Below are 14,119 nucleotides of genomic sequence, written 5' to 3' on the forward strand. Positions count from 1 at the left end.
AACTGTCGTGTTTTTTTATTCCAAGAACTAGGGATGGTGTGAATTGTCGGTATAGGGATTGTCCCAACCACATTTATACTTTTCCCGCCAATCTATTACGACTAATTTATGTTAAGTAATTTTTATCGTGATAATATGTAAATATTTATATTTTTGATTGAATTTTTTTGCTTATTATTAGTTTTATTATGCATTTGTATATTATATGCTTGATCGTTTTATGTACATATTAACATGTGACACTTAAATAAAATATTATTGATTGAGTTATTGATTGATCATATATCGGGAATATAGAATATACGTCATTCTTGTGACAAGGTTAAATAATTTTGTCAAGTAAGTGATTAATGTCCTTCCTCCGTATTTGAGATGTTCATTTGTCAAACCATCGATTCCTGGCGCCTTTCGCGAGTTACTTTTATGAATAGATTTCCTAACTTCGTCAAATACGATTTCACCGTGTAGATCATCACACGATTTGTCATTTGGCACTTCCTTATTTGTGTTTTCATATTCTGTAGATATATTTGAAACTGATGAGTCGTATAATGTTTCAAAGAATGTTGCAAACTGGTTTGCAATACTTTCAGGATCCTGCGTGGACACTTCACCCATTCGAATTTCATTACATGTGCTCGGTTTTTGCTTTGTCCTCCTTTTGATCAGTTGCCAGAACAGTCTGACGTCACATTCAGCTGCGTCATTCATCTCTTTATTCATTTTTGTTTCGTATTCGATAAATGCTTTGTCGTGTTGTAACCGGAAATGTTTTTTTTTGCAGATTTATATTCACGGTAAGTATGGTACTGATTACCTCTAGGTCTCCCAGCTTCAATCCAAAGTTTCCGTTTGTTCCGTCCTATTTTATGAGCAGCTCGTACCTCTTTTGTCCAATATGGTTTTAACTCCGTAGATTTGTCCAAAATCATGGTTGTTTGTTCACAAAGCGTTCCAATATGCGTCATATCGTTGTGGTGTGATAAATCGGGTAAGGATTTAAGTTCGGAATCCACGCACAGTTGGTACGCTTTAAGATTATCTATTGTAGCTTTCATCCATTTTTGATTTAATTATTTATTTCTTGGTATATCATACCTCGCGATGTCTACGTGGAATTGTGCTGTGATCGGATGGTGATCAGGATGGTGGTACATGACGTCACAAAATCCATGAATGCATGCTGTACCAGGATGTAGTCTATGGTTTGATTTGTGGCGGGAAAGTATAGTCGTATCCAGCACATACTTCACTTTTGTTTAGAGCAATCAACCCATGACGAGACAAGAAATGATGAAGAATATCAGTTTTGCGTTTCGTGTAGATTGTGGTATTGCTTGAAGTTTCGTAACGCGCATTAGATCACCCGCAATTATAACACTGTCGTGTCAACTTAATTGAGTATATATATATTGTCCAAATGATCAAGTTCATCTAAATATTGTCGCTACTTGGCATATAGGCACCAATAACAGATACTCTCTCTTGTCTCTCGGTAATTAGTTCAACACCTACAAATCTACTAAAGGATATTTCCAAATTTCATATTCGGTAGAACATATCTTTCCGCGCTAAAATCGCTACTCCACCACTATTCAGATCATCGAGTCCTATATATATTAGGATAGGCGAAGTATTCGGGATGCAGTTTAAACAGGTATACGACGGAAGTTTCGGTAAGTTTATGCTCCGTTATAACAATTAAATCACAACGTAAAGTATCTAGTAAGTTACATAAGCCATGTGTTCTGATGTTATCTGGTCCACTGGCCTTGTGAGGATTTAGGTTTTGAAGCAATTTAGCAATGCCATTTGTACTGATGTTTACATCAGGCATGAGGAGTGGTGACTTGGGCCTTTATCATGGATAGGGAGTTCAGATTCAGTTGTAAAGACTGACAGGAGATGGTAATTTAGTATGTTTGCTTTCTCTGTGTTGTCGGTGATAAGGAGGCCTTCATGTTTTAGTGGCGGGATTGATGTTTTCTCTGACCTAGTACATTTTATATAGGAGTAGAACTTCTTTGGATTTGATTTTTGGAAACACCAGGATGGTGATTTTGGTCTACTTGGAGGTCACATATAATTTACTCAATATAGTTCCAGTAAGACTTTCTCAGTTCTCTTTGTATTTTATGTTTTATTAATTTGCACACGGTTTTAATTATCTTCTGGTTTTATTTTATTTTACTTATCTTGTATAGTTTAAATCCCATTTTATATCTTCACGAAGTGTACACTATGCACGGTTACCGCGTCGACACGAACATTCCATTTGGAAATTGTTTTAGTAAAGAAAACTATTTTTTAAGTATGCTTCCTATACCTGGTCTACCTGGCTTCTGTTTGTTATTTAGACGATTTCGTCTCTTGGCCTCCTTGAATATTTCACAATCACCAATGCGTAGTTGCGCCTTTTCCTTCATGTTTCATTATAATCTTGATCCTTTTTTGTTTGATTGTGGTTTGGTGGATTTTTTCCTCTGAGCTATTTACAAAAATCCCCACTTTATACCATGGTGTCTCACTTTTTAAATTAAAACTGTACACTATCTTTCAGGTCTGCTGGCAAAGAGGGTTTTCTTTATATACAAGTTCGTTTATATCAAGGTTCTTCCAGTTATTTATTTATCTATCTTTTTATTTATTTATTTATTTATTTATTTATTTTGCAATGGAGAGACTAGTTGTATAAAAATATGAATTGATTAGATATGCTACAAGACACAGTTATTAAGGAATCAACCCTTTACTAGAACTGAGCACAAAGAAAGGAAAACACAAATGTATATGGAATCTAGTAGATATTATAATTATTCATTTGTTTCTTACAATGATGTGTATTTTGTAAAGTATGTGGAAAACTGAATCTTGTATCAAACTCGTGATTTAATGATGGATGTATGGGTGAACACTTGTGTTTACAAATTTAGATGAAGACAAAACCCCGTGTAACTTTGTATAGGGAGATTATTCTTGTGTGCAACTGCACGAGTATGAATGGGAAACCCTAATGGTGAATTTTTCTGTAAATATCCAGGGAATGTTGAAAGAGATTAACGCAATTCTAGACTTTTCTATGTCTTAATGTTCTATTTATAAGGTAAATATGTGTATGAAAATTAAGTGTAACGCATGTATTGATTAATTGACATAATCCCATGTTAAACATGTCTGTCTATCTATCTATTTGTCTCTCTGTCTGTTTGCAGACGGCAGTAAGTTCTATAAGTGTGTTAGATCGCCGTCTGGTTGTGCCCTACAGGAAACAACCAACTAAATAAAAAAAGACCTTCGAAATGACCCATGTGTATACATACAAGATTGAGCCCAGGATAGAATTTTAACCCGGCCGCTGATTGGCTGGCTAATAATGAATTTCAAAAGTAAAAATATTTTCTGACAGATATTTATTCCTAGATAACCATGGTATGAATTTGGAAATTCATATTGAGATTTAGGTTCAAAAATATCAATTTTGATAATGAATAGGTAAAAATATTAGAATTTCAGGATTTTTTAGTGCAAAATGCGCCTGATTTCATTTAAGCTACATTGTACCCTGGTTGGAGTTTGAGCAGAAGGACACAAACTTTTTTATCTGGTGTTATATGAGAACCTAGACTTTGATTATAGAACATAATGGCTAACTGATATTCCTTTGTTTTAATAATACAGTACAAAACTTTAACAAAGTTTAACACTGTGGTCTATGTAAAATTATTTCGTTGGTTGTTCTCTACAGAGTGATAGACCGAGTGTATGAGCGGTATCCGGAATGAATATGAAAGGTTGTTGCTAGGTCACTTTCACTAACAAATAAAGGTATGTTGATTTTAATAACAGAATAAATGGTGTGGATCATACGAATGAAACATGCGTGGCTGATCTTGGTGTATGACTGACCGCTTCCATGAGTTTTATTGCATGTTCCCATATTAGTTTTAATGTTTCAGAAGTTTTGCGCATGCTTGGTTTTACATTTATAAAACAATCATGTAAATGTTTTACGCACGTATCTGTCTGAAGGTCCTTATACACCATTCTTGTGAATACTTAGATAGAATACCAGTGTAAGATATGGTCTTCTGACCAAACAAATCTAATGTACAAAGTTGAAGTTTTCATTTTCTGTGTTTTAAAGATCATGTTGATTATAACTACCGCTTCATGTATATATCTTACGCTGACATTTGTAAGCTTTCTTATCTCGCTAGCCTGGAACGTAGGCGAATATTTTTTTATAATGTCTTTCTTTTTAACAATATCAACAATAATATCGATAGTTCTGTCTGTTTTTTTAGCCAGCATAGAATTATTATGAGAAAATGCAGTCCTTTATTCTAATCTAACATTGTCTTAAATATTGTGCAACTGATCTGTGAAGTAGTTTGCTTGCCTCTAGTACCATTTAAAACCCGTTTGAAGAAGATCTTACCAAGGATTTAAAAGTGAGATATACATCTCATATACGTCCTTGATCTTACATATGTAACCATACGTTAATATTGGTATTATTTACTACTCTTTAATATTTTTCTATTTATGTTGCATTGTGTGTCTATTATGCATTCAGTAAGTGGACGTTATGGTAAGTTGAGTTGGAAAGAAATGCATCAATACTCACTAGTACTTGTATCAATTATATTAACGCAAACTGAATTTCTCTTCTTGTATGAGCGAATATATTTATTTTGACCAAACATGATATTATTGTTACATTTTCATTTGATCTTATGTCATGTTTTAGTAAAACTGTTTATAAGATATGTGACTAAACTTCTTAAAATGAATATCGTAATGGTGTTGGAGACATTTGATTTACAATCCGTTGTTATTCTTTAGGAAATAAAGACCCATCCCACTTTAAGTGTCTGAAACAAAATCGGAGTTTTTACAACCTAATGTGTCATAAACATGTTAAAAATATTTTATTCAATGAATATTTTGGAGACACAATTTTGTGTCATATTTTTTCTATTTAGAAATAATTTACATATGTGATTGACATTTTTTTCAATACCTTCGACACCACTGAACATTAAATTCACTGACGCATAAATTGTTTCTTAATTTTACAACTTTTTCATTGATTTTTAATTATTTTCTCATTGCATAAACATTAGAGCCTGCTAACATGTTTCATAGCAGATAATAAATCATGTCATTCTTTTCAATTGATAATTGATTAAAGTTTACACCGCATTTAAAAATAAAGCTAATAGCATCATGTACAGCCCGTCTTTGAAAGGTCACTGAAGTAACGATATGTGTTACACATGGAATACATGTGGGATCGAAAGTGATTTCATAACACGGGGTATAACTATGTTAAAGTTTCATCTCTCTTAGAATAGCAATAACAAGTGACGACCGCTGTCAACTGATGGGCTTTTATTACTACATTTTAGATCTCTGTATCCATATTTTATGTTGCGATAGAATATAGATCTTTTGTAAATGGTGAAAGGGAATCACGGAGCCTAGACTGTTGCCCAATTCTATCGATTATTATCAATAACATTGGTAGAAAAGAAATGAAATCACGGAGAAAAACTAAAACAATTGTGCTATGGTTATTGTCACGGTAATATCTTAATTCCATTATACAATGTTTATAGAATGGTGAATATCGTGTCCTCCTAATGGCTTTATAATCAGAAATCGGCTGTTCGTGCACATGCTCATTTTGGATGTAGTTTGATTTGATTTTAGGAATGACCGAAAAAAACAGTTGTAAGCAAGATCAATGTGTGGTTATATTATTGTGATAAATCTATTAGATTCGGAGGTTGGCCAGGTTTGGCGATTAACATATGAAAATAAACTCCTCCCGTCTTTGTTTTGTTATTGAAATCGATTCCATTAGCATAAGGCGGAAAGAATACACAAAAACAATAGGGTCTGTATGCTTCTTTTTATATCTGTATTTGTAATTCATAGAATACATTAATACACTTCTCATTGACAATACGAGCCTCACTGTGTGTACTTTATATATAATGGGCAATATCAGTCGAGACTTTTCATGGTTGTGTCAATTTCAATCTGAATTTGATAAATACGACCCATTCTTACTTACGCCCCCGTCATCATCATTTAAAAGTAAAAGTTGTAGATGCCGGACATCATCGGATCTACAATGTAGGTGGTCGATCGCCAGGTAAAACACCACCAGGTAAGTTACATGTAATTAATTTCCCTCAGTTTAACCCCTCTTGTTGAATCATCGTTTGGGCTATAAAGGTATGAGAGCGAACAATCATTACTTGCCTGGCTTTGTTGGTGTTGTCTTATTCAACACAGGCACAGGATCTTATATATAATAGCTCATTAATTATGCAAATATGTTGTGGTCTGATTCACTTGTGGTTTAAACTGGACATGCATTTTCCGGGATTGAAAATTGTATAAAAAATACTCTTCCTGATATATATTTGAGTATAAAGCCGTCCAAGTGGACCACTTTTAGATCGACGAATTTCAGGTAAGTTTTAAAAGCAAATATGGACTCATATAAATTTGGATAATAGATAATCATTCACAATTTAATGATACAGGTAAGCAACGAAAGAGGAAGACTTCTATAGCAGATGAAAATTGACATTTTAATAATAATTAGATGCTCACAGGCTAATGCTCAACAACACACTGTGTATGATTCCAAGACAGCGAGCGTCTTCATCCTGATACCCGCCATTACACCTGTGTTATATGTACATTGTTTGTTTGTTTGATTAATTAACGTCCTATTAACAGCTATTGTCATGTAATGACGGCCTCCCATGTATGCGGTGTGTTGCTTGTATGTTGTGCGAGGTGAGTGTTTTGGGAGACTGCGGTATATTCATGTGGTGTCTTCTTGTATAGTGGAACTGTTGCCCTTTTTAAAAATGCTATATCACTGAAGCATGCCGCCGAAGACACCAAGCAACGCACTCCACCCGGTGACATTATACTGACAACGGGCGAACCAGTCGTCCCACTCCCTGTTTGCTGAGCGCTAAGCAGGAGCAGAAACTACCATTAGTATAGACTTTGGTATGTCTCGACCAGGGACAGAACCCAGAGCCTTCCTTACAGAGGCGAACGCTCAACTCAAGGCCAAAAGTGAGGTGGTGCCAAGGGAGGCATTAGGAAACATAAAGTCAGTTAGGAAGAAGAGAAAAGATAAGATCCTAAATTTAGTCGCCTTTTACGCTCATAAAATAGGGACAGCAGGTACAATTCTAACGCCCTACCTGCAAGGCTGTATATGTATATTGACGGATCCTACCAAATATAAATATTCCAAATCCCCGTCACACGCCATACAGATTAGAAAAATTAAATGGTGGTACAAGTAACTAAGGTTGTCAATCATGGATAATTCCTACATGCATATCATGTCAAAGATATCAAAAATGTTACGACATTGAAAGTTTTCTGTAGTTTTGATCTAATGATAAAAAGTAATAACACAAATCAACAACAGGATCTCATGTACCTTAATCGACAACTTATTTTTACACCATGATTGACATTTAATCAACTAACACCTGGCTTCCAAATATGTTCAAGTAAAGGATCTGCTCTGGTATGGTTTCAGTCTCGGTGAAGTCTCGTTTCAACATTAATCAAAGAGACTTTGTGAGGTTCAAAATATAATTATCTGAATTTGTAGCAAAATGCCATATAGAAAATAGGTAAAAAATAGACTTCTATTACTCATAGAATTTTTATACACGAATTTTCAGAAATGACCAATTTAGTGCCCATTTTGAAAAGGTGCATTTCTTACATTTTTAGAGAGGTAAAATTTTACCTTTATTTTACTTTGATATGTTTACTTAACTTGCAGTTGCGACAGCATTTTCTTTAGCTATATCAAGTTATTTTTTTATTTTATTCATTTTTAGATAAACATGATAAGCGCTTAAGTGTGAAATTATAATCAAAAGTTATTGAGTTTTGATTTTTACAATTTATTTAAGATAAAGTGAATTGATTATATATAAAGAGAGGCTAAAAATGTAACAGGACAAAAATCAAGCAAACTGACCCCCAATTGTTATGATGGTTTTAGAATCAGAACTGCAAAATGTTAGAAAAAATCAGTCATCAGAACATTTTCTGTGAAGCGTTAAATCTATCAAAATTATAAAAAAACGAGATATTTTCATAGGGGAGTAGGGGGTAATATACATGTATACGGCTGTTAATATTAATTGACTGTGTGATATTACTATGTTCTTAAGGAAAACATTGGTTTGTCAATTTTGTGAATATTCATACTTCATATTCATACATAATCAGACATCTCATTTGAAAAAAATACTGCTTTAGTTTGTCGTGTGTATACTCAAAACATAAAATTCCGGTAAAATCACAATTTACATGAAATGTTCTTGTTGACTAATGAAAAGAGTTTACCGTGTGTAAAAAATAGTGATGCTAGCGAAACCGGATATGTAAATTGACCTATCAGAAAATCATCATGATTACCCGCTACCGGTCCCTAGTGAGTGGAGTGCAGCCTGGCGGGGAGTAGAAAACTAAAGGAAAGGAACCAGTCTATGCGTTCTATCGAAAAGAACAAAACAAAAAAAACTGTTGCTCTATGTTATTAGCAACAATATTTGCAGTTATGATTTTAAAATGTTGAATATCCTAAAGATGGAACATATGGATTAAATGTCATTTTTACCGCGAATGATATCGTGGGTTCTGATGACGTCGGGGCTACCTATGACGTCGCAAGAAGAAGCTCCACTGACGGGGCATCACGGAATTTTAATTGGCAATAACAATAACAGTATATATTACAGGTTGGATTACAAAATAATTAAGCATCAAACTGCTCTCTTTGGTGATTGATTGTCCTCTTATTCCCGCAGGATTGCAGAAAAAAATTAATGATAAAGCGCTAACGCGCATAATTGAATTTGTCTGTAATCCTGGGAGAATTGTAGGACATAAATCCCCAGGAAGAGAGTTTGGTTAAACAGAAAATATGAGAAAAACTTTTCTCTATAGAAACAGTAGTAATCCAGGTCGGGTATGACGTTTCCGTCTACTGAGACAATCATGCGACATCATTATATAGATCATGATGTCAAAACTACCTGTTGGTAGTGTAACTATACATATTACATGGCTGTATGACATAGCTGAACGGACCAGATACATGTGATATATAAGACAGAAAATCAGCGGATTTCAACTTCGGTTATGACTGCTTAATGCTTTGATCGAAATAACACAGAATAATATAGGTAACGTTTAAAATACCAAATTAATATAAACTTCTTTCATCCTAAACTTATACAGGTTTGTTGAAATGTGATCATAACAATGGACTGGGGCGCCCATTTTTAAATGTAACGGTGCATTTTATTACCAGACCCTCTATTTAAGGATATATAATGTATTTTTGTCTCTCTGTCCCCATAAATAACATAGGTCTTAATATATATAATATCATAGAAGTTAATGCTGACATTTTTAAATGGAGAGTCGGGCAATTAATCATTTGTTTCATATGTGCTTTTGGAGCTTGGTACAATGCAATACACCAGAGTAGTGCTGGAAAATATGATTTGCAAGTTATTGTTTAAACATTAAACAAATGGACGGTCGCTATTTTGAGACATATTCTTCTATTTTCCATTAAAATAATCCTTTTAATATTTTAGAGTAAAAATAAGATTAACCTAAAATGCATGAAATAAGTAACTAAACCGTATTTCCCACATCAATGCTTTTAAAATATTGCAATTATGATGACCCACATTAGAACAAATTTACAGCAAACATTAGATTGATTCATCTAAAACTGTTGTCACAGTTATGATTGAAGTAAAATGAAATGAAATAAAAATTGGGGAAAATATGGCTCTTCTTAATATATTTTTAAAATGTCCGACAAATGTATTCGAAAATTGTAAACATTTATTTCGAAACTTGTCATCACAATGCATGTGTGCAAGTAAACCACGGTTTTATGCGTATACCTACGCAATACAATATAATTATCAAAATTTAATTCATACCAGGTCTCTTTGTTTCACATAAAAGTCATGCATACACTGTAACCATATTGTAAATTGCCGTTAAAATATCATACTCATGCATGATTGATATGATAGAGAATACAACTACCTAACAACTTGTAAAACACCTACATACAGCCATCTCACATCAAATAATTCCATGGATAGTATACGTACAGTGTTATACACCCTGCTGTAATTCAGTACAGAATAAAGCAGTATCTATTCAAATTATATTCTAATATAATCATTAAGTATGACTTAGTGTTCATAGCATCAATACATCATAGGCGAGTCGATATTACAATTGTTAAGTGTTTAGGCGCGGCGCGTGTCAATGAGACTGTATTGTAAAAAGAGCTAGTGTTTCTCTATTACAAGGCATTGATATACCGCAGCCTCCCAAAACATTTAGACGTTCACACATGCAATGCTTTGATTACGGTGAAAGTCGTCTTCCCATGGCCTAGCTGTTAATAGCAATCAACTAACCAACCAAATACAATTGTCAGCAATATAAAGATTTAAAAATATTTTTAAACAATCTTTCGCGGTATACTATCCACTTCTAATTTGGACATAGAAGTTTATTTTATAATGATATCTAATTGTTAATGCTTCACTACACAATGGTATGCGGCAATTAATACATTTCTGTTGAGAAGTTTTTTTCTGATATAGATTTTCAAGAAAAAGGTTTTATATGATGATCGATATTGAAAGACAATTTATACGGTGGTGTGTCTGGCTTTGAACCATTGTGGATCAGACATTTGACACAATGTGTAATTTTACAGGAATTGTACTGTTTTGACCACAAACAGGACTAGTTGATGCTTGGTTGTCTTATAAGTATGATTATACAGTCGACCCATTATATATAGCAACATGTACAAAATTAAGTGATTAAGTGTCAGTAAGATATGATTTCACACTTACATCTTAACAAATAATTTACGCCTTTTTTACACCTTTTTCATAGTGAAATTTTCTAAAAATTGAGACAATATTTGGTTGTTGTTTTTTGAAAACCAGAAAAGCTATGTTATCAAGATGTACATAACAGTATGATACAATCCTTGATATATCTATACAAAATATTATATCACAGTACTATTACATTATAGTACATGTATTTAAATGCATATACGTTATACAAGTTATATATATTTTGTATCTAAAAACCTTTACATGAACTTACTAATTACATATTAAATGCACGTGCTTAAGTTAATTAAGCTATTTTTGCACAAAGCAGTAATACATAAATATAACAGGAGGTCCCAAAAGGCTAATATACAGGTGTGAACCACTCCCACAACATAATGGAGTATGATCATGCAGAAACCATGACGCCTACTTAATCTACAACATTTTGAAACTTTTATAAAAATTCCAACAACTCGTTGTGTGTTTATATAATTTAGTGGCCCTCACCAAGAGCATTTGCTTTCTTATCATTGCTGAATATGGAAACACTAATAGATGACCCGTTAACAACAACAAAAACAAAACACGAAACAAAAATAATCCAAAAAAGCAAACAAACGATATTCTCTGACGGCTACTGTAACAGCTATGAAGGAAGTACAAATGTATCATGCGTATATGGCTGTCATTAATATTGGCATTTTGTTGTTATAAATATGTCAATTCACCCTATTACATCCTAACGTGTTCTTTTTTCTGACGAGAACTTGTTTTTAAGTATAATTAAATGCATTTCTTCAGTTATTAATAATTCAATACCAAATTCGTTTTGACAGGGTATTTTCCAGCTCACTACAAAAACACCACCAGAACATGACATCTTAAAACTACACTGTAGTAATACATCTCACGCGGGACATAAGACACGTTTTATCAACTATGTAGTCATGTACAGTGTAATAAATACATAGACACCGACCATTAGAGCTGGTGTTAATTAATTAAACATCACAAACATGATATAAATGATCACTGTATTTAGTAGCATATGCTGGTACATAAATAAAACTGAAAGATGTGATGAAATTCAACAGAATTCTGTATACTAGTACCGTATACAAGTATATAGTACCGCCATTAAGTCTTTCGCTTTGGAAACGATGTTCATCAGAGTAAGATCAGATATATCTGGTATATATAATTATACTATAAAAACATTTAATTTCGTTGGAGTAAAATTTCGTTGTTTCATGTTTATAAACGTTTTCGTTGGGGGAAATTTTCGTTGTTCTTCTTTTTAATTTCGCAAATAATTTAGATTAATAATTAAATTCTAGTTAAATTTTCGTTTGTGTTTTATTTTCTTCGTTTTTTATGTTCCCACGAAATAAAAGAAATTAAATGTCCAACGAAAATTAATAGTTTTACAGTATACTATTTGATATAGTGAAAATAATAATTTGAGTAATTCATGAAAAAGTTTGTATATCTGCTAAATCAGAGGAGGATGGAAATATTAATGTACCATTATATCTAAAGTTATATTTGATCAAGATGATTGTTCAGGTTAAAAAGACACAAAACATCAATAAAAACATGTATCTAATAGAGCTGATAATAATGAAATAAACACGTGTTAACAAACCGGAGATTCTCACCCAAAGTTGACGAAACCGCAGTAACTTTACACAGAGTCGCACGGTTAGCTGAGAAGAATTATAATGGGGTCAACAAAGTACTAATCTTTATTCAAAATTCAAACAAAGATGTTTGGTCACAAATTCATCCCATATGTTAATTAGTATATATATATGTATGCAGGATAAGTTCCTACTTCTCTGTACAACTGACGCCGTAATGACGCAGACATCACAATTATACTGAATTACATCACAGCTATAACGACGAAGCAGATATACACTGGACATAAACAATCATAAAATCAGTCTGACGATATGGTGTGTAAATCCCTAGCCGTTTCCTGTTTATACCGTCCATATACGTAGTTAATGTTAATGCTTTGAGTAAATGTTACATGTTAAAAAACATGGCCTGTCATTCATAATTAATATATTCCATACACTTGTATACAGTATTCTATATGGGACAAGGGCATATAAAATTTCTTCGCAGTTAAAAACAATTCAAATAGATAGTTGAGTAAATGCAGCAAATAATACATCGATGCCGTATAATATATTAAACATGAAATTATTTAGAAATTATTCATTCTGAATAAGCATCGCTGTTGTATATAACTATAAAAAGAAAAGGAAGAAAAATGTTATGCATTGTTTAAGCTTGTAATATTTTTAAGAATATCTATTTCTAATTTATCGTTAAATGGCAAGATATTACATCTTTCAACGGCTTCTTTTGGTTTTTGATGTCGTGAGTTTCCAGTTTTCTTGAATTGTCGTGTTTCTCTAGCGATAGACGGACTCTAAATCTTCTTCAGATGCGAAAGTCGTAATTTTCCCTCAGTACGTTATATACACATTTCTTAGTGCCTTCTTTCGATATTTTATTATTCAAATGTATCCTGGATATGGTATAAAAATAATTTATAATATCCATTTAAATGTTCTATTCAAACATCATTGTACAATTAAGTTCTTAAACCACCCTTTAACAATTACCACATGTATCATGGAAATTCAAATTTACCAACCGAAGGGAATATGTGAATAAATATTAAGTTTGTAAGTGACATTGCGGTTATGAACAAATATTTCAATTGCAGACAGATGCTCAGTAAAGTCTTTGTTCTCATTACTTTCTAAGTCGGAAAATTGAATAATGCATAATCAATAAGTGCATTGTCACACAAAATGATGAAATATGTCCATATAAAATCATAACAGTCGGCCTTGACAGTATTTTTAAACAATGTTAATTTCCTTATTTCGAACATTTGAATTTTTTATTGCTTACTATTTATCAGCTTAATATTATTGATCAGGTATAATAGGGATCATAATCTATAGAGTATCGCAAGAATTGAGTGTTTCCACGTTAATAAAGCTATTTTTCCTCATTCTTTTTGACTAACGTTATCTGTCTTTAATCCATTCCGATTGATATCACATTCATAAAAAACTCAAGAGGTCAAGGTCAGGATAATTTGGTATAAATGAAGTTTCTCTCACTTCATATAT

This window comes from Argopecten irradians, chromosome 10, assembly GCF_041381155.1.
Source record: "Argopecten irradians isolate NY chromosome 10, Ai_NY, whole genome shotgun sequence".
Classification (NCBI taxonomy): domain Eukaryota; kingdom Metazoa; phylum Mollusca; class Bivalvia; order Pectinida; family Pectinidae; genus Argopecten; species Argopecten irradians.